At 38.3% G+C, this 22,099-nt stretch overlaps 1 protein-coding gene across 5 annotated transcripts in view; it reads right to left on the bottom strand.

Moving 5' to 3' along the window:
• Nucleotides 1–22,099, bottom strand: part of PRKAA2 (protein kinase AMP-activated catalytic subunit alpha 2) — an 88,188-nt gene that overhangs the window by 45,411 nt on the left and 20,678 nt on the right. The window lies entirely within an intron of this gene.

Here is a 22,099-nt window from a genome sequence, read left to right as displayed (position 1 = left end):
ATGCATAATTAAGGTCAATTAATTTATGATAAATGACTCAAAAACATACAAACGGAAAGGGATAATCTCTTCAATAAATGGCACTAGGAATATTGGATAGCCACATACAAAGGAATGAAAGTAGACCTCATTTCATACATTATACAAAAATCAACTCAAACTGGATTAAAGACTTAAATTTAAAACAAAAAACCATAAAACTTCCAGAGAAAAACATGAAGTAATCTCCTAGAATTGACCTTAGCAATAATTTTTTGAACTTGATAACAAAAGCAAAGGCAACAAAAGCAAATATAAATGAGTACGATTAAATCAAACTAAAAAGCCTCTTCATGGCAAAAGAAACCATCAACAAAATGAAAAGGCAATCTACCAAATGGAAGAAAATATTTGCAAATTACACATCTGATAAGGGGTTAATATCCAAAGTATGTAAATTATCTAACAATTTAATAGCAAAGAAACCAATCTGATTTGAAAAATGAATAAGGAAACTAAATAAACTTTTTGCCAAACAAGGTATACAAATGGCCAAATACACAAAATCTTCAGGTAATCATCAGGTAAATCATGACTAATTATCAAGTCAATGCAAATCAAACCTACAATGAGTTATCACCTCACACTTGTCAGAATAGCTGTCATTAAAACTGAAGAGACAACAATGTTGGTGAAGACGCGGAGAAAGGGGAACCCTTGTGCACTGATGGCAGAAATGTACATTGATGTAACCACTATGTAAAACAGTGTAGAGGTTCCTGAAAAGCTAAAAAAAAGAACTATAATATGATTCTGCAACCCCCTGGTAGGTATTTGAAGGAAATAAAAATAGGATATCAAAGAAGTATCTATACTACCATGTTCATCACAGTATTATTCACAAAAGCAAAGATATGAAAACTACCTGTGTCGATCAACAAATGAATGAATGAATAAAGAAGAATGGTGAGCTTATTTTCTCCCCCCATCACCACCTACAGGAGCTCCAGGGACAGGCACAAGCCATCACTACCATCCTGGGCTCCCAGGGGTCCCAGAAGGAGAAGAGAGAGAGAGAGAGCCTGAGAAAATATCTGAAGCTATTACAGACAAAACCTTCCCTAACCTGAGAAAAGAAACACTCAAATCCAAGAAGCACAAAGAGTCCCCAATAAGATAAACTCAAGGAGGAACCTGCTGAGACACAGATTAATCAAACTGACAAGAATTAAAGACAGAAAAAATGTTAAAAATAATAAGGGAAAAGCAACAAATAATATATGAGAGAATCCCTATAAAGTTATAAGCCGATTTTTCAGCAGAAACTCTGCAGGCTGAAAAGAGTACTACAATATATTCAAAGTGCAGATGGGGAAAAACCAAAACCAAAAATACTCTACCCTTCAAGGCTATTGTTCAGATTTGACAGAGAAATCAACAGATTTTACAAACAAGCAAAAATTAAAAAGAGACTTCAGCACCATCAAAACTAGCATCACAATAAACCCTAAAGGTACTTTCCTAGGCAAAAAATAAAATGCCACAACTGGAAACAAGAACAATACAAATTAGAAAGATCACTGGTAAAGGCAAACATAAAACAAAGGTGGGAAATTACCCACACATAAATCTGATATCAAAACCAGGGATTGTGAAAAGAGTACAAATGCAGGATATTGAAAATTTATTGGAAATGAACAGACCAGCAACTTAAAACAATCCTGTACATATACAGACTGCTATACTAAAACCTCTTCGGAATCACAAACAAAAAGTCTATAATAGATACACATACAAAAAAGAAAAAGCAAACACAACACTAAAGATAGATATCAAATCACAAGGAAAGAGAACAAAAAATGAAGGGAATAAAAAAGACCTCTGGTGGCTCAGATGGTATAGAATATGTCTGCAATGCAGGACACCTGCGTTCAATCCCTGGGTTGGGAAGATCCCTGGAGAAGGGAATGGCAACACACTCCAGTATTCTTGCCTGGAGAATTCCATGGACAGAAGAGCCTGGCAGGCTACAGTCCACAGGGCCACAAAGAATCGGACACAACTGAGTGACTAACACTTTCACTTTCAAAAATAAAAGCTAAGTCACTTAACAAAATGGTGATAAGAACATACATTATCAATAATTACCTTAAATGTAATTGGATTAAATGCTTCAAACAAAAAACATGGACTAGTAGAATGGATATAAAAACAAGACCCAAATATATGCTGTCTACAAGAGATCCACTTCAGATCTAGGGACATACAAACTGAAAGTGAGAGAATGGAAAAAGATATTCCATGTAAAGAGAAATCAAAAGAAAGATAGAGTAGCAATACTCATATCAGACAAAACAGACTTTAAAATAAATACCGCTGACAAAGACAAGGAAGGACAAGGATCCATAATGATCAAGAGATCACTCCAAGAAGATGTAACATTTATAAACATTACACCCCCTCTCCCTCCATAAGACTACCTCAATGTATAAGGCAAATGCTAACAGCCATTAAAGGAGAAACTGCCAGTAATAGGGGACTTTAACACCTCACTTTCATCAATGGACAGATCATCGAAGCAGAAAAATCAATAAGAAGACAATAGGCCTTAAATGACACATTAGACCAGATGAACTTAATTGATAATTATAGAACACTCTCTGCAAAAGCAACAGAATACACTTTCCTCTCAAGTGCAGATGGAACACTGTCCAGGATAAATCACATCTTGGACTACAAATTAAGCCTCAGGAAATTTAAGAAAATTAAAATCATATCAAGCATCTTTTCTGACCACAACACTATGAGATTAGAAATCCATTACGGGGGGAAAAAACGTAAAAGAAAAAAGACACGTTCACATGGAGGATAAACAATGTTACTAAACAACCAATGAATCATAGCAGAAATCAAAGAAATTAAAAAAAAACAAACCTAAAGACAGGTGACAACAAAAACACCATGATACAAACCTATGGGATATAGCAAAAGCAATTCTGAGAAGGGAGGTTTGTAACAATACAATCTTACCTCAGGAAACAAGAAAAATTTCAAATAAACACCCTAATTTTATACCTATAGCAACTAGAGAAAGAAGAACAAAACCCAAAGCTAGCAGAAGGAAAGAAGCCATAAACATCAGAGTAGAAATAAATGAATTAGAGAAGAAAACAAAAGAAAGGAGCAATGAAACTAAAAGCTGGTGTTTTAAAAAGACAAACAAAATTGACAAACCTTTAGCCAGACTCATCAAGAAAAAGAGAGAGGGCGCAAATCAATAAAATTAGAAATGAAAAAGGAGATGCTACAATGGATACTACAGAAATTAAAAGAAAAAGTCATTTAGGAGACTACTACAAACAACCAATTATATACCAGTAAAACGGACAACCTAGAAGAAATGGACAAATTCTTAGAAAGGTATAAACTCCCAAGACTGAACTAGGCTGCACCAGGAAGAAACAGAAAATATGAACAGACCAATCACAATTAATGAAACTGAAACTGATTAAAAATCTTCCAGCAGAAAGAGAGTGCAAAAAAAGGAACCCTCTTAAATTGTTGGTGGAAATGTAAATTGGTACAGCCACTACGGAGAATCGTATGTAGGCTTCCTAAAAAACTAAAAATAGAGCTACCATATGACCCTGCAAGAGCTTCCCAGGTGGGGCTAGTGGTAAGGAACCTGGCTGCCGATCCATGAGACTTAACAGATGCAGGTTTAATCCCTGGGTCGGAAAGATCCGGGGAGGAGGGCATGGCAACCCACTCCAGCATTCTTGCCTGCAGAATCCCATGGACAGAGGAGCCTGGTGGGCTACAGTCCATATGGTTCCAAAGAGTCAGACACGACTGAAGCGACTTAGCAAGCACATGACCATGCAATCCCACTCCTGGGTATGTATCTGGAGAAAAACATGGTCCAAAAGGATGCATGAATCCCAATGATCAATGAAGCACTGTTTATGAAGCCAAGACCTGGAAGTGACCTAATGTCCATTGACACAGAGATGGTACATATATACAATAGAATATTACTCAGCCTTTAAAAAGAATGAATAATGCCATTTGCAGCAACATGGATGGACCTAGAGATTGTCAGCTTGAGTGAAGTCAGTCAGTCAGAGAAACAGAAACACTGTATTGCATCCTTTTTACATAGAATCTGAAAAGACATGATACAAATGAACTTATTTACAAAAGAGAAACAGACTCACAGACTTAGAGAATGAATTTATGGTTTCTGGGGAAAGGATGGGAGGAAGGAATAGTTAGAGAGGAAAAAACAGTTAGCACTGTACATACTGCTATATTTAAAATGGATAACCAACAAGGATCTACTATATAGCACAAGGAACTCTGCTCCATGTTATGTGGCAACCTGGATGGGAGAGAAGTATGGGGGAGAATGGATACATGAGTACATATAGTGTGTGTGTGTATAGCTGAGTCCCTTTGTTTCCCACCTGAAACTGTCACAGCATTGTTAATCAGCTATGAAAGTGAAAGTGAAGTTGCTCAGTCATGTCCGACTCTTTGCGACCTGTGGACTGTAGCCCACCAAGCTCCTCCCTCCATGGGATTCTCCAGGCAAGAATACTGGAGTGGGTTGCCATTTCCTTCTCCAGGGGATCTTCCCGACCCAGGGATCGAACCCAGGTCTCCCACATTGCAGGCAGACACTTTAACCTCTGCACCAATACTCTAAAACAAAATAAAAAGTTAAAAAAAAAATCTTCTAGCAAATAAAAGTCCAGGACCAGATGACTTCACAGGCTAATTCTATCAAACATTTAGAGAAGAGTTAACACTTATCTTTCAGAAACTCTTCCAAAAAGTTTCAAGGAAAGGAAACTCCCAATCTCATTCTATGAGGCCACCAATACCCTGATATCAAAATCAGACAAAGATGCCACCAAAATAAAGAGAAAAATTTAAGGCTATCACTGATGAAAATAGATGCAAAAATCCTGAACAAAATACTAGCAAATCAAATCCAACAATACATTAAAAGGATCAAACACCATGATCAAGGGGGATTTATCCAAGGAATGCAAGATTCAATATATGAAAACCAATCAGTGTGATACACAACATTGACAAACTGAAGAATAAAGACTGTATATTCATCTGAATAGATGCAGAAAAAGCTTTCAATAAAATTCAACAAATGATAAAAATTCTCCAGAAAGTGAGCACAAAACAAACTTATCTCAACATAATAAAGGCCATATATGACAAACCCAGAGCTAACATCATGCTTAATGATGAAAAGCTGAAGGCATTTCCTCTGAGATCAGGAACAAGAAAAGTATGTCCACTGTTGCCACTTTCATTCAATAGTTTTGGAAGTCCTGGCCACAACAATCAGAGAAGAAAAAGGAACAAAAGGAATCCAAACTGGAAAACAAGTAAAACTGTCACTATATGCAGAAGATATGATGCTATACATAAAAAATCCTAAAGACGCTGCCAGTAAACTACTAGAGTTCATAAAGTTGCAGGAAACAAAATTAATACACAGAAATCTGTTGCATTCCTATAGAGTAACAACAAAAGATCAAAAAGAGAAATTAGGGAAGCAATCCAATTTATCACTGCATCAAAAAGAATAAAATATCTAAAAATAAATCTACCTAAGGAGAAAAAAGACTTGTAGTATGGAAACCATAAGATGCGATGAAATAAATTGAGGATGACATAAACAGATGGAAAGATATACCATGTGCTTGGATAGGAAATATCAATATTGTCAAAATGACTACACTGCCCAAGGCAACCTAGAAATTCAATGCAATCTCTATCAAATTACCAATGGCATAATGGGATTTTTCACAGAACTAGCAGAAAATTTTAAATTTTTATAGAAACACAACAGGTCTTGAATAGCCAAAGCAATCTTCAGAAAGAAAAATGGAGCTGGAGGAATCAGGCCCCCTGACTTCAGACTATACTACAAGGCTAGAGGAATCAAAACAGTATGATACTGGCAGCAAGAAAAATCCAGAAATACAGATCAACAGAACAGCACAGAAAACCCCAAAATATGCCCATGCACCTATAATCAATTATGTCAAAGACACAAAAGTACACAATGGAGAAAAGACAATCTCTTCAATAAGTGGTGCTGGGAAAACTGGACAGCTTCAAGCAAGAGAATGAAAGCAGAAAATCTGCTTATACCATTGACAAAAAATAGACTCAAAATGGGTTAAATACCTAAATGTAAGACTGAACACTATAAAACTCTTACAGGAAAACATAGGCAGAACATTCTTTGACACAAATCATGACAAAATCTTCTTTGATCCACCTTGTAGAGCAAAAACCAATACAATACTGTAAAGTAGCTTCCAATAAAAATAAATAAATTTAAATTTAAAAAAAGAAAAGAAAAGCAAAATTAAGTAAATGGGATCTATTAAATTTAACTGCTTCTGCACAGCAAAGGAAACCACCAAAAAAGACAATCCACACAATGGGAGAAAATATTTGCAATCAATTCAACTGACAAGGGATTAATCTCCAAAATATAAACAGCTCATACAGCTCAATATGAAAAAAATTTTTTTAAATGGGCAGATCTAAATAGACTTTTCTCCAAATAAGACATAGAGATGGACAAAAAGCACATGAAAAGGTTCTCAACATCACTAATTATCAGAGAAATGCAAATCAAAACTACAATGAGGTATCACCTCACACTGGTCAGAACGGTCATCATCATTAAAATGTATACAAATTAACAAACACTGGAGAAAGGGGAACCCTCTTACACTGATGGTGGGAATGTAAATTGGTATAACTATGCAGAACACTATGGAGGTTCCTTAAAAAACTAAAAATAGAACTACCATACAACACAGCAATTCCCACTCTATATATCTGCAGAAAACAAAATTAGAAAAAATACATGCACCCCAATGTTCACTGCAGCACTATTTATAATAGCAAAGACATGAAAGCCACCTAGGTGTTCATCAACAGAGGAATGGATAAAGATGTGGTACACACATACAATGGAATATTACTAAGTCATAAAAAAAGAACAAAATAATGCCATGTGCAGCAACATGGATGGACCTAAAGATTATCCTACTAAATGAAGTAAGTCAGACAGGAAAAGACAAATATCATATGATATCACTCATATGAGGAACCTAATCTCTTAATCACATAAATGAAATTATTCACAAAACAGAAAAAGATCTACAGATACCAAAACAAACTTATGGTTATCAAAGGGAAACGTGGGAGGGAGGGATAAATCAGAAACTTGGGGTTAACATACACATCAGTTAGTTAGTAAGTTCAGTCTCTCAGTCGTGTCCAACTCTTTGAGACCCCATGAAATGCAGCATGCCAGGCCTCCCTGTCCATCACCAACTCGCGGAGTTCACTCAGACTCACGTCCATCGAGTCAGTGATGCCATCCAGCCATCTTATCCTCGGTCGTCCCCTTCTCCTCCTGCCCCCAATCCCTCCCAGCATCAGAGTCTTTTCCAATGAGTAAACCCTTCGCATGAGGTGGCCAAAGTACTGGAGTTTCAGCTTTAGCATCATTCCTTCCAAAGAACACCCAGGGCTGATCTCCTTCATAATAGACTGGTTGGATCTCCTTGCAGTCCAAGGGACTCTCAAGAGTCTTCTCCAACACCACAGTTCAAAAGCATCAGTTCTTCAGTGTTCAGCTTTCTTCACAGTCCAACTCTCGCATCCATACATGACCACTGGAAAAACCATAGCCTTGACTAAACGGACCTTAGTTGGCAAAGTAATGTCTCTGCTTTTCAACATGCTATCTAGGTGGGTCATAACTTTTCTTCCAAGGAGTAAGCGTCTTTTAATTTCATGGCTGCAGTCACCATCTGCAGTGATTTTGGAGCCCCCCAAAATAAAGTCTGCCGGGGTCCAGTCCTGGTGGATCCAGGGAATTCAAATGGTGGACGGAGTCGGTGAGGAAAACTTATTTATTTATTAATATAAGATTAGATTAGGAAGAAATAGTGTAGTAGGAAGATTAAGTGGAGAAAGAGGGCTGAATAGCTTGGATTACGTGGAAGACCAATAAAATTCCAGACAAGGAATTTGCACCATCTACATTGGGCCACCGGTGCTCGCTTGAATATCTAAGGGTGCCTCACCTTAGGCTCCCTTTCGCGCGGGTCTTAACAGCCAGGGCAAGTAAGTAGACTTGGCGAGCCTCCGCGCCCCAGATGGAAATTCAGCCTAAAATTGAAGTAAAGAGCAGAGGGAGGGAAAGGGAAAAAAGGAGAGAGAGAGACACAGGGGAAACAAGTCCAGCGACTGGCTCTGTCCTCTATTGTTCAGAAGGCCTTTTATACTTTTGATAAAACATGGAGATCAATGGGTAACACAAAGTTATGCAGCGTTAGCAGTCCAGACTCTTATCAAAACCAGGCTTTTCTCTCTGCATACCTAATTGTATACACAAGTCTTAGGTAATTTACATCATCTTCCAGCCAAAAGGGCCAATTAACATTTTACAGCCTTTTTTCTGATAAGGGTTTGTTAACTAGAAGACTTATTTGTGTTGATCTTCCCAAAGTCTGGTGCCACTCTCAGAAAGCACTAAATAAAGTTACATTCTTACATAGCAAGGATACAGTAACTTATAACAAGTAGAGGGAGTACAGTGATTAACAGCAAAAGAGAAGCAATTAACTCAAAAGTCTAGTGTTGCTAACATCAAAACTACTATGTATCTTTTTCTACATCCTGCTTATATTGAGTAACATCCTTCCAGGTGGCTAAAAGATAAAGAATATGGAGGTCTGGCAGCAGTCATTGAGTCAACAGTGAAAACTCTCTACCAATACAATTTTTAACTCTTTAGAAAAGGCTCTGTATCTTTAAGATGCTTTTAAGCTTTGTGCCTCTCGCTGTTGGGGGGTTGTAAGCAATTCACAAGCTGTAAGTGGTCTGGGCAACCTGTTAGGCAAGCTAGAGAGCTATCAGAGGGGTTTTAACTGAAACATCCCTTTCAAATGCAGAAGACTAAAGCCCTGATTTGACTTTTTCCAGAGAATATCAGAAGAGTGGAAAAGCAGGCAGATTCTTATTTTTAGTGGGGGACATGCTCAGGAAATTCCAGGGGGAAAACCTGAGGTCTGATTAGCCTTGCCATCAGAGCTCTTGCCGCATGACCTGGTCACGGGTGGGATTCCTCACGCTGGCTCCCGGCAAAAGTCTGTCACTGTTTCCACTGTTTCCCCATCTATTTCCCATTAAATGATGGGACCAGATGCCATGATCTTCATTTTCTGAATGTTGAGCTTTAGGCCAACTTTTTCACTCCCGTCTTTCATTTTCATCAAGATTCTTTTTAGTTCTGCTTCACTTTCTGACATAAAGGTGGTATCATCTACATATCTCAGGTTATTGATACTTCTCCCAGCAATCTTGATTCCAGCTTGTGCTTCTTCCAGCCCAGCCTTTCTCATGATGTACTCTGAATATAAGTTAAATAAGCAGGGTGACAATATACAGCCTTGACGTACTCCTTTTCCTATTTGGAACCAGTCTGTTGATCGATGTCCAGTTCTAACTGTTGCTTCCTGACCTGCATATAGGTTTCTCAAGAGGCAGGTCAGGTGGTCTGGTATGCCCATCTCTTTCAGAATTTCCCACAGTTTACTGTGATCCACACAGTCAAACGCTTTGGCATAGTCAATAAAGCAGAAATAGATGCTTTATGAATAGATGTTTCTGGAACTCTCTTGCTTTTTTGATGATCCAGCGGATGTTGGCAATTTGATCTCTGGTTCCTCTGCCTTTTCTAAAACCAGCTTGAACATCTGGAAATTCACGGTTCACATATTGCTGAAGTCTGGCTTGGAGAATTTTGAGCATTACTTTACTAGCGTGTGAGATGAGTGCAATTGTGCAGTAGTTTGAGCATTCTTTGGCATTTCCTTTCTTTGGGATTGGATTGAAATTTGACCTTTTCCAGTCCTGTGGACACTGCTGAGTTTTCCAAATTGGCTGGCATATTGAGTGCAGCACTTTCACAGCATCATCTTTCAGGATTTGAAATAGCTCAACTGGAATTCCATCACCTCCACTAGCTTTGTTCGTAGTGATGCTTTCTAAGGCCCATTTGACTTCACATTCCAGGATGTCTGGCTCTAGATGAGTGATCATACCATCGTGATTATCTGAGTCATGAAGATCTTTTTTATACAGTTCTTCTGTGTATTCTTGCCACCTCTTCTTAATATCTTCTGCTTCTGTTAGGACCCTACCATTTCTGTCCTTTATTGAGCCCATTTTTGCATGAAATGTTCCCTTGGTGTCTCTAATTTTCTTGAAGAGATCTCTAGTCTTTCCCATTCTATTGTTTTCCTTTATTTCTTTGCATTGATCGCTGAGGAAGGCTTTCTTACCTCTCCTTGCTATTCTTTGGAACTCTGTGTTCAAATGGGTATATCTTTCCTTTTCTCCTTTGCTTTTCGCTTCCTATCTTTTCACAGCTATTTGTAAGTCCTCCTCAGACAGCCATTTTGCTTTTTTGCGTTTCTTTTCCATGGGGATAGTCTTGATCCCTATCTCCTGTACAATGTCATGAACCTCCATCCATAGTTCATCAGGTACTGTCTATCAGATCTAGGCCCTTAAGTCTATTTCTCACTTCCACTGTATAATCATAAAGGATTTGATTTAGGTCATACCTGAATGGTCTAGCGGTTTTCCCTACTTTCTTCAATTTAAGCCTGAATTTGGCAATAAGGAGTTCATGATCTGAGCCACAGTCAGCTCCTGGTCTTGTTTTTGTTGACTGTATAGAGCTTCTCCATCTTTGGCTGCAAAGAATATAATCAATCTGATTTCAGTGTTGACCATCTGGTGATGTCCATGTGTAGAGTCTTCTCTTGTGTTGTTGGAAGAGGGTGTTTGCTATGACCAGTGCATTTTCTTGGCAAAACTCTATTAGTCTTTGCCCTGCTTCATTCTGTATTCCAAGGCCAAATTTGCCTGTTACTCCAGGTGTTTCTTGACTTCCTACTTTTGCATTTCAGTACCCTATAATGAAAAGGACATCTTTTTGGGGTATTAGTTCTAAAAGGTCTTGTAGGTCTTCATAGAGCCGTTCAACTTCAGCTTCTTCAGTGTTACTGGTTGGGGCATAGACTTGGATTACTGTGATATTGAATGGTTTGCCTTGGAAACGAACATAGATCATTCTGTTGTTTTTGAGATTGCATCTAAGTACTGCATTTCAGACTCTCTTGTTGACCATGATGGCTACTCCATTTCTTCTAAGGGATTCCTGCCCACAGTAGTAGATATAATGATCACCTAAGTTAAATTCACCCATTCCAGTCCATTTTAGTGCACTGATTCCTAGAATGTCGACGTGCACTCTTGCCATCTCCTTTTTGACCACTTCCCCCATCCAAGGTAAGGAGCAGCGGCTGCACTTTGCTGGAGCAGCTGTGAAGAGATACTCCATGTCCAAGGTAAGAGAAACCCAACTAAGATGGTAGGTGTTGCAAGAGGGCATCAGAGGGCAAACACACTGAAACCATAATCACAGAAAACTAGTCAATCTAATCACACTAGGACCACAGCCTTGTCTAACTCAATGAAACTAAGCCATGCCCATGGGGCCACCCAAGACAGGTGGGTCATAGTGGAGAGGTCTGACAGAATGTGGTTCACTGGAGAAGGGAATGGCAAACTACTTCAGTATTCTTGCCTTAAGAACCCCATGAACAATATGAGAAGGCAAAATGATAGGATACTGAAAGAGGAACTCCCCAGGTCGGTAGGTGCCCAATATGCTACTGGAGATCAGTGGACAAATAACTCCTGAAAGAATGAAAGGATGGAGCCAAAGCAAAAACAATACCCAGTTGTGGATTTGGCTGTTGACAGAAGCAAGGTCTGATGCTGTAACATACACATACTACTATATATAAGATAGACTACCAACAAGGAACTAATATATAGCACAGGGAAATCTACTCAATATTCAATGATAACCTAAATGACGATGAATCTGAAAATACAGGATCACATGTATTAACATAACTAAAACTGTACTGTACACCTGAAACTAACACAACACTGTGAACCAACTATACTCCAGTAAAGAAAGAAAGAAAAGAAGGAAATGGCATCATCTCTTCAAAGAGTTAAGCACAATGATAAGCTAATTGGTTATCTGAGGTCAAAAGATTCAAATGCATTAAGAATGTCCCCTTTTTTGTTGAAATACAATAGCCTCTATTACCTAATAACAAGTGAATTAGTACTTAGTGATAACTAAATACAGATAGTTGCCTCATAATCACATCCCACCTGAAAGCTGAATGAATATTTCTTAAAATCTTGTAATATAAACAGATTTAAGACCAAGAATTTCTTTTATGTGTATTACAGCTGTAAACTTTTCTAGGGAAATTAACTGATGAAAGTTTGGATTCATTAACATTTAACATTCATTTGGGCTTCCCCCGGTGGTTCAGTGGTAAAGAATCCACGTGCACTGTAAGAGATGCAGGTTTGATCCCTGGGTTGGGAAAATCCACTGGAGGAGGATTGGCAACCCACTCCAGCATTCCTTTCAGGAAAATCCCACAGGTGGGGAAGCCTCGTGGGCTACACTCCATAGGGTCATAAAAAGTCAGCCATAACCAAGCCAGGAACACTCATTTATTCAATCTAAAAACATTTACTGAGCACCATTCACATGGTAGGACTATCCTGCTCTTAACACATGTTAAGAGAGATTCAGTAGGTCTCCAAGTTTTAGTGAGAAGAAACATCAGCAATAAAGGATTCTGTATGATAGCAAATCTATATGAAAACACTTAGGGATACCTTAATTATGAAGAAAGAACACAATTTAAAAAAGCAAAACATTTTTAAAAACCAAGGGTGAACAAATTTGCCACAATTTACTGTGTATATCATATATATAAATATCCAGATCAATATCTAGTTTGACAGGAGCAATAAAGAACACTCATCCATGGAACAACTATTTAACGAATGCCTACTATGGCACACTCTGTATCAAGTGCAATTACAAGCACCTGGGATATAAGTGGTGGACAAATTAACTGTCACATTGTGAGGTGTTCCCCAATATCTATTCCAGTCTTCTTTCCTAGACATATGACTCCCAAATTACACCTGAATATATATCCACCTAAAGTAGAGATTGCCTCCAGTATCTCTTGTAAGTAGATATGGCCATGTGACTATGCTCTGGCCAATGACATGCCAGCAGAAATGTCCCTAGCAGGAGCTTCTTCAGATCCTTCCACCATCCTAAAGCCTGGAACTACCTGCTTAGACTGTTAAAAGTGAGTAAAATACTATCTTGTTTAAGCCATTCTTATTTTGAAAATTCCTGTCATTCGCAGCTGAGTCTCAATAATACCCTGTCCAGAATATTTTAATTTTTATTTTTTTAAACTTTTTATTTTGTATTGGGGTATAGCTGATTAACAATATTGTGAAAGTTTCACATGAACAGCACAGGGACTCAGCCATACATACACATGTATCCATTCTTCCAAAACCCCCCCTCCCAGCCAGGCTGCAACATAACATTGACCAGAGTTCCATATGCTACACAATAGGTCCTTGTTAGTTATCCATTTTAAATTTAGCAGTGTGTACAGGTCCATCCCAAACTCCCTAAGTCCCCCTTCCTCTCAGCAATCATAAACTCCTCTGTAAGTCTCTTTCTGTTTTGTAAGTTCATTTGTAAAATGTCCACTGACAGAGGAAAGGATAAAGAAGTGGTATGTATCTACAATGGAATATTACTTGTCCATTAAAAAGAATGAAATAATGCCATTTGCAGCAACATGGATGGACCTAGAGACTATCATACTGAGTGAAGTCAGTCACAGGAGAAATATTATATGGCATTCCTTATGTGTGGAACTAAAACAGAATAATATGCAAAATGTTTTAACTTTTCAAATTTCCAATTTTGCTGAACTGCCATCTGTGAACTAATGGAAATAAACTATAATTTATAGCTCATATAATTTCTTGGATTAAAGGAGTCTACAAAGTTATCACTCAGTGGTCTTTTGTTTTTCCCAAACTCTAGCCTAATTATGCAAAATACTCTCTAAAGTGACTGAAACATATAGACTTACCCCATCTATCCTTTTATTTTTTTTTAACTTATTTACTTTTATTTTGTAATAGAGTAAGCGTCTGCCTACAATGCAGGAGACTAGGGTTCGATCCCTGGGTCGGGAAGATCCCCTGGAGAAGGAAATGGCAACCCACTCCAGTTCTCTTGCCTGGAAAATCCCATGGAGGGAGGAGCCTGGTAGGCTATAGTCCATGGGGTCACAAAGAGTCGGACGTGACTGAGCGACTTCACTTTCACCATATAATTATCTATAATTCATTATATTATTGTAATAGAGTATTGTTATTGTTTGGGGCTTCCCTGGTGGCTCAGATGGTAAAGAATCTTCCTGCAGTGCAGGAGACCCGGGTTCAAGTCCTGGGTCAGGAAGATCCCCTGGAGAAGGGAATGGCAACCCACCTCAGCATTCCCGCCTGGAGAACTCCCTGGACAAAGGAAGATGGGCTACAATCCATGGAGTCACAAAGTCACTAAGTTGTGTCTGACTCTTTGAGACCCTGTGGACTGTAGCCCATCAGGCTCCCCTGTCCATGGGACTTCCCAGGCAAGACCACTGGAATGGGCTGCCATTTCCCTCTCCGGGGATTGAACCTGAGTCTCCTGATTGGCAGGCAGACTCCTTTTTTAAAAAAAATTTTTTTAATTAATTTTACTTTACAATATTGCACTGGTTTTGCCATACATTGACTTGAATCCACCATGAGTGTACATGTGTTCCCCATCCTGAACACCCCTCCCACCTCCCTCCCCATCCCATCCCTCTGGGTCATCTCAGTGCACCAGCCCCTGTATCATGCATCAAACCCGGACTGGTGATTCATTTCACATATATTTTACATGTTTCAGTGCCATTCTCCCATATCATCCCGCCCTTGCCCTCTCCCACAGAGTCCAAAAGACTGTTCAATACATCTGTGTCTCTTTTGCTGTCTTGCATACAGGGTTATTGTTACCATCTTTCTAAATTACATATATATGTGTTAGTATACTGTACTGGTGTTTTTCTTTCTGGCTTACTTCACTCTGTATAATAGGTTCCAGTTTCATCCACCTCATTAGAAGTGATTCAAATGTTTTCTTTTTAATGGCTGAGTAATACTCCATTGTGTATATGTACCACAGCTTTCTTATCCATTCATCTGCTGATGGACATCTAGGTTGCTTCCATGTCCTGGCTATTATAAACAGTGCTGCGATGAACATTGATTGGGGTACACATGTCTCTTTCAATTCTGGTTTTCTCAGTGTGTATGCCCAGCAGTGGGATTGCTGGATCGTATGGCAGTTCTATTTCATTTTTTAAGGAATCTCCATGCTGTTCTCCATAGTGGCTGAACTAGTTTGCATTCCCACCAACAATGTAAGAGGGTTCCCTTTTCTCCACACCCTCTCCAGCATGTATTGTTTATAGACTTTTGGATCACAGCCATTCTGACTGGCGTGAAATGGTACCTCATTGTGGTTTTGATTTGCATTTCTCTGATAATGAGTGATGCTGAGCATCTTTTCATGTGTTTGTTAGTCATCTGTATGTCTTTTTTGGAGAAATGTCTGTTTAGTTCTTTGGCACACTTTTCGACTGGGTCTTTTATTTTCTGGAATTGAGCTGCAGGAGTTACTTGAATATTTTTGATATTAGTTGTTTGTCAGTTATTTCATTTGCTATTATTTTCTCCCATTCTGAAGGCTGTCTTTTCATCTTGCTTATAGTTTTCTTTGTTGTGCAGAAGCTTTTAATTTTAATTAGGTCCCATTTGCTTATTTTTGCTTTTATTCACAATATTCTGGGAGGTGGGTCATAGAGGATCCTGCTGTGGTTTATGTTGGAGTGTTTTGCCTATGTTATCCTCTAGGAGTTTAATATTTTCTGGTCTTACATTTAGATCTTTAATCCATTTTGAGTTTATTTTTGTGTATGGTGTTAGAAAGTGTTCTAGCTTCATTCTTTTATAAGTGGTTGACCAGTTTTCTCAGCACCACTTGTTAGGGAGATTGCCTTTTCTCCATTGTATATTCTTGCCTCCTTTGTCAAAGATAAGGTGTCCATAGGTGTGTGAATTTATCTCTGGGCTTTCTGTTTTGTTCCATTGATCTATATTTCTGTCTTTGTGCTAGTACCATACTGTCTTGATGACTGTGGCTTTGTAGTAGAGACTGAAGTCAGGGAGGTTGATTCCTCCAGTTCCATTCTTCTTTCTCAAGATTGCATTGGCTATTCAAGGTTTTTTGGTTTTCCATACAAATTGTGAAATTATTTGTTCTAGTTCTCTGAAAAATACCATTGGTAGCTTGATAGGGATTACACTGAATCTATAGATTGCTTTGGGTAATATAATCATTTTCACTATATTGGTTCTTCTGATCCATGAACACAGTATATTTCTCCATCTATTTGTGTCCTCTTTGATTTCTTTCAGCAGTATTTTATAGTTTTTTATATATAGGTCTTTTGTTTCTTTAGGTAGATATATTCCTAAGTATTTTATTCTTTTTGTTGCAATGGTGAATAGAATTGTTTCCTTAATTTCTCTTTCTGTTTTCTCATTGTTAGTGTATAGGAATGCAAGGGATTTCTGTGTGTTAATTTTATATCCTGCAACTTTACTATATTCATTGATTAGCTCTACTAATTTTCTGGTGGAGTCTTTAGGGTTTTCTATGATCCTCTACATAGAAAACCCATCTATCCTTTCAGAATTTGATAAGGTGAACAGCTGTTATACAGAAGTGTGAAACTGTTTTATATTGTTCTGGGAGCATAACTGGGAATAATCAATACAAATTCTTTCAACTAACAGTCATCTGCTCCACGAAGCCCCTCTCATCTCCACCTTTCTCACCATTCAAGCCTACACTGAAAATTTCCTTTTTAATATTACTGTACCCTGAGCATACTTTTTTGACAGGATGTGTAACACTAACATCTACTGATTCTTCAGTTCATCTCTCAGTACTACAGGGGAAGAGATTGCGGCCAGGTCCCCTGTAGTGTTTTCCTATTACCAAGGCTGGAAATAAATGATAAACCAAGACAATGGGGCACAGAGCGGTTAAGAATTTGCCCACAGTCGTTCAACTATGAAGGAGAAGCATCAGGATTAAAACTCAGAAGCATGCACCATTCGATATCCAAGCAAAGAAACCTCAGCCATTTGTCAAGATCATTCAGTTCAGTGCAGTTCAGTTCTGTCGCTCAGTCGTGTTTGACTCTTTGCGACCCCATGAATCACAGCACGCCAGGCCTCCCTGTCCATCACCAACTCCCGGAGTTCACCCAAACTCATGTGCATAGAGTCGGTGATGCCATCCAGCCATCTCATCCTCCGTCGTCCCCTTCTCCTCCTGCCCCCAATCCCTCCCGGCATCAAGGTCTTTTCCAATGAGTCAACTCTCCGCATGAGGTGGCCAAAGTACTGGAGTTTTAGTCTCAGCATCAGTCCTTCCAATGAATACCCAGGACTGGTCTCCTTTAGGATGGATGGGTTGGATCTCCTTGCAGTCCAATGACTCTCAAGAGTCTTCTCCAACATCACAGTTCAAAAGCATCAATTCTTCGGCGCTCAGCTTTCTTCACAGTCCAACTCTCACATCCATACATGACCACGGAAAAACCATAGCCTTGACTAGATGGACCTTTGTTGACAAAGTATTATCTCTGCTTTTCAACATGCTATCTAGGTTGGTCATAACTTTTCTTCCAAGGAGTAAGCGTCTTTTAATTTCATGGCTGCAATCACCATTTGCAGTGATTTTGGAGACACCCCCCCCAAATAAAATCTGACACTGTTTCCACTGTTTCCCCATCTATTTCCCATGAAGTGAAGGGACTAAATGCCATGATCTTCATTTTCTGAATGTTGAGCTTTAAGCCAATTTTTTCTCTTTCATTTTCATCAAGAGGCTTTTTAGTTCCTCTTCACTTTCTGCCATAAGGGTATTGTGATATGTTAATTCATTTAAATACTCCATTCAATTTTAATATCACATAATTTAGAATATTAACATATCTAATGAAATAAAGAAAGAAATCTAAGATTTATTAAAATTTTACTAAAATTCTTATAGAAATCCTTTGTTAAAATCTAATAAAGGAACAATTAAAAAACTATTGCATATTTTAGGTCTAAATTACAATCTATTTGTCTTTGAGGCTCAAACAAAGCAAAGAACTGTCAAAATGTCATTCTGCTGTAAAGGTTACAAACACACTGTATAATATGTATTATTTTAATTATATTCTTATCATACAATATATACAATGTATAGTCTTAATGTAATACTATACAGCAATGCGAATAAATGAATTACAACTACATATAATGACATACGTAAATCTCACAAACAATACCTCAAGTGAAATAAATGATACAAATATGCTTATAGTTCTATGAAGTTCAAAAATAGATAAAACTATAATCCATGGATAGTGGTGACCTTTGATGGGGGCAGAAGACAGAAACAGTAACTAAAATGGGACACAAAGTGGGGGGCTTGAGGGAAACTTGTCATTTTTTGTGCTTTTAAGTAGTAGTTATATGATTATGTTCAGTCTGTGAAAATTCACTGAGGATTTATGTAAGAAATCATTTAGACTATATGTACTGCTTCACATATATGGTACAACTCAATTTAAAAAGTTAAGAAAGAATGTTTGGATGACACTATACCCTGCCTAGGCTTTACAAGCCAAGGGACACCACGTGCCAGCAAGCAGGGCAGTGAGGGGACATCAGCCACCCCTTACTCATGGTATCAAGAGTCTTCACTCTGGGAATCAAGACAGTCATCTGACTGCCCACATGTTCCGACCCCTACCATCACCAGACTTCTGCCAAAATATCACAAGCCTCCTTTCTTCACCTGTGGTAAGACAAACAGTCTCATTGCTCTCCAAATTTCCTTTCCCTGAAAGTCCTTTAAAATTCTATAAAGGACAGTTCTGAACAGGAGGCAAAATACTTCCTGTTTTGATATATCACTGATTAAGAAAGTACTATGAGCACATTATATACAAATCTTATTTATTCCCAAGAACTCTAGAAGTAAACATTACCCCAAGTTTACAGATGAAGAAACTAGAATTAAAGAACAATAAGGAACAAAATGGTTCATCTGCCTGCAACACACAAGCTCAAAACTCACATTACTTCACTTTCCAATAGCCAGGTTCTCTTTAATTATAACACATCAAGAGAGCTCACTTGCCTGTTTATCCTTTTACATCCAGCATTTCAGCTGAGAAATTCGGGCACCATGAAGGGATGGAGTAAGAAAAATTAAGGAAGAATTGATATGTTCAGGTAAAATGGAGGCTGGAGTAGGGCTGTGGCCTTTCCTATGGATCAGAATATATGAAAGTTGACTACCTAATTTCAAGAAAATAGAACATGGACTGAAATAATCCCATTATACAATATATGACATGCACTAAATTTTTACTGAGAGAACAAACTCATACATCTTTGAAGACCTTTTTCTCTTAATTATTTGTACTCCCTGTTGGCCTGAACATTCATTTGTTCATTCATTCAAGAAATATTTTCTGAGTGTCTAATGTGTGTCAGCCACTGCTCCAAATGCTGAAAATGCAGGTATAAATGGAACTTGCATTCTGGAGGAGAATATAAACGATAAACATGATATAATGGTGATATAATGACAAAAAATGAAAATCATGCTGAGTACTGGGAATAACAAGAATGATTGGAGTTAAGGTGGGAAAATTAGTTTAAACAGATCAGGAAAGGCCTGAAGGTGTGATTTTTTTTTTAAAGCAAAGTGATCAATAATAAAGTGAAAGTTTATGCTCAGTCGTGTCTGACTCTACAACCCCATGGACTATAGCCTGCTAGGCTCATCTGTCCGTGGAATTCTCCAGGCAAGAATACTGGAGTAGGTAGCCTTTCCCTTCTCCAGGGGATCTTCCCAACCCAGGGACTGAACCCAGGTCTCCCACGTTGCAGGCAGATTCTTTACCATCTGAGCCACCAGGGAAGCCCCTTTTTAAGCAAAGATTGTTCTAAAGCAGGGTTTCCCAGGTGGCACTAGTGATAAAGAATCCACTTGCTGCATAAGACATTGAGATGAGGGTTCAGTCCCTGGATTAGGAAGATCCCCTGGAGGAGGAAATGGCAATCCACTCCAGGATTCTTGGCTGAATCCTGGACATGGACAGAGGAGCCTGGTAGACTGCAGTTCATAGGGTAGCAAAGAGTCGGACACAACTAGTGACTGAGCATGCACATGTTCTAAATCTACTTTCGAGAACTGATTACTGATAATGATATTCTGTATTTGGCTTCATTTTTAAAAAATACGTTGGCTTGGATTATAATTTTAAAGTAGTTCTTTAAAACTTAAGTCAATCAAGAATTTCACAGGAGAATCAACTTTTTATAGAGTCATTTAAGATGAATTATCTACACACAGCCAGGAAAAAATGTTTTCCAGTATAGAAGAGATTATTTAAAACTGATGGACGAAGTACCAGATTGGCTAAAAAGTTCATTTGTGTTTTTCCCTAAGACGTTGCGGGAAGACTCGAACTTTTTGGCCAATCAAGTATTAGTATTTAGGTCAGAGATAAAAGATTTGAAAAAATGTTCACGTGTGTAATCACTCCAGATGAAAAACGAAATCTTTCAGAAACATTCCCAAAGCTTCTTGAATCATCCGCTCTCTTATCTTTCGAACTCTTGTCCTTACGTGTCTACTCTCTTTCTGTGTGCCTTACTTTACATGCTTTGTCTCCCTCCTGTTCACTCCCCTTTCATTTCCTGCCTTCAGACATCTCCCCTTCAATGCCCCAGACTGAATAATTTCTGTTGTTGAATATATTTACTTAATATAATTTTATGTTCCAGAGACATCTTCTAGAGACATACTCTCTCAGTTTACCCTTACCTGAAAACATATTATGCCTTTATTTTTGAAGAATATTTTTGTTGAGTACAAAATTATAGGTTGGCAGTTTGTTTCACCTCTCTAAAGATATCACTCCTTTCATTGTTTTTGGTTAAAAAGTCAGCTTATTTTCATTCCTTGGAAAATAATATGCATTTTTTTTATCCTCTGGCTACTTTTAAGATTTTCCCTTAACATTTTCCTCCATCTCTGCATACACAGATGAAGTTCACTCCAGTATAGGAAACTCTCAAGGGAAAACAAACAAACAATTTTAACCAGTTTTCCAATGATATACCTATGAATGATTTTCTTGTATTTCTTCTGTTTATGGTTCATACATCTTCTGAATCTGTGGCTTGATGTGTTCATCAGCTTTGAAAACTTTTCTATTATCTCTTCAAATATTGAGTACATAATTATAGGTTGAAGCTAAAACTCCAATACTTTGGCCACCTGATGCGAAGAGCTGACTTGTGTGAAAAGACCCCGATGCTGGGAGGGACTGAGGGCGGGAGGAGAGGGGACGGCAGGGGGTGCCCTGTCATCCTCCCTCTGCCCGCCTCCCTCTCCCTTCCTCTTCCAGAATGATCATCAGTAGTACTGGGTTCAAAATAACATTCAAACTCACAGGACACAACAGGTAGTCATCTTATCACCAATTTCACTTAGCTCTTTGGAAGGACTTAGCACTGGAAATATAGCATGTCAGTATGATAAAAATCAAACACATCTTTATCCAGAATCCTTAAAATATCCAGTTGCTGCTTCCCAGACCCTTAATCAATCACACAGAGAGACTCAGAGCATTCGTGAATTTCAAACAGTAACCACATGAAATGACAGCCCATGCATCCAGCTTCTAACCCCTGCACAAAGGGTGCACTGAGTTAGAAGAGATGCCATAAAGAGGAGCTGGAGGTCTATTTCCCTATAAATTTTTTGCTAGTGAAACCATGAGCAGTAATGTATATCCTTAGAGATATATATGTGTCTCCTTAGTCCTCTCAGTCCAGATGTAACTAACCAATCACAGATAATTTTCACCATAAATACTGCTAGTTGGTAACA

The sequence above is a fragment of the Ovis canadensis genome, chromosome 1 (genome assembly GCF_042477335.2).
Source record: "Ovis canadensis isolate MfBH-ARS-UI-01 breed Bighorn chromosome 1, ARS-UI_OviCan_v2, whole genome shotgun sequence".
NCBI classification, from domain to species: domain Eukaryota; kingdom Metazoa; phylum Chordata; class Mammalia; order Artiodactyla; family Bovidae; genus Ovis; species Ovis canadensis.
This window is presented reverse-complemented; position numbering and strand designations above follow the sequence as displayed.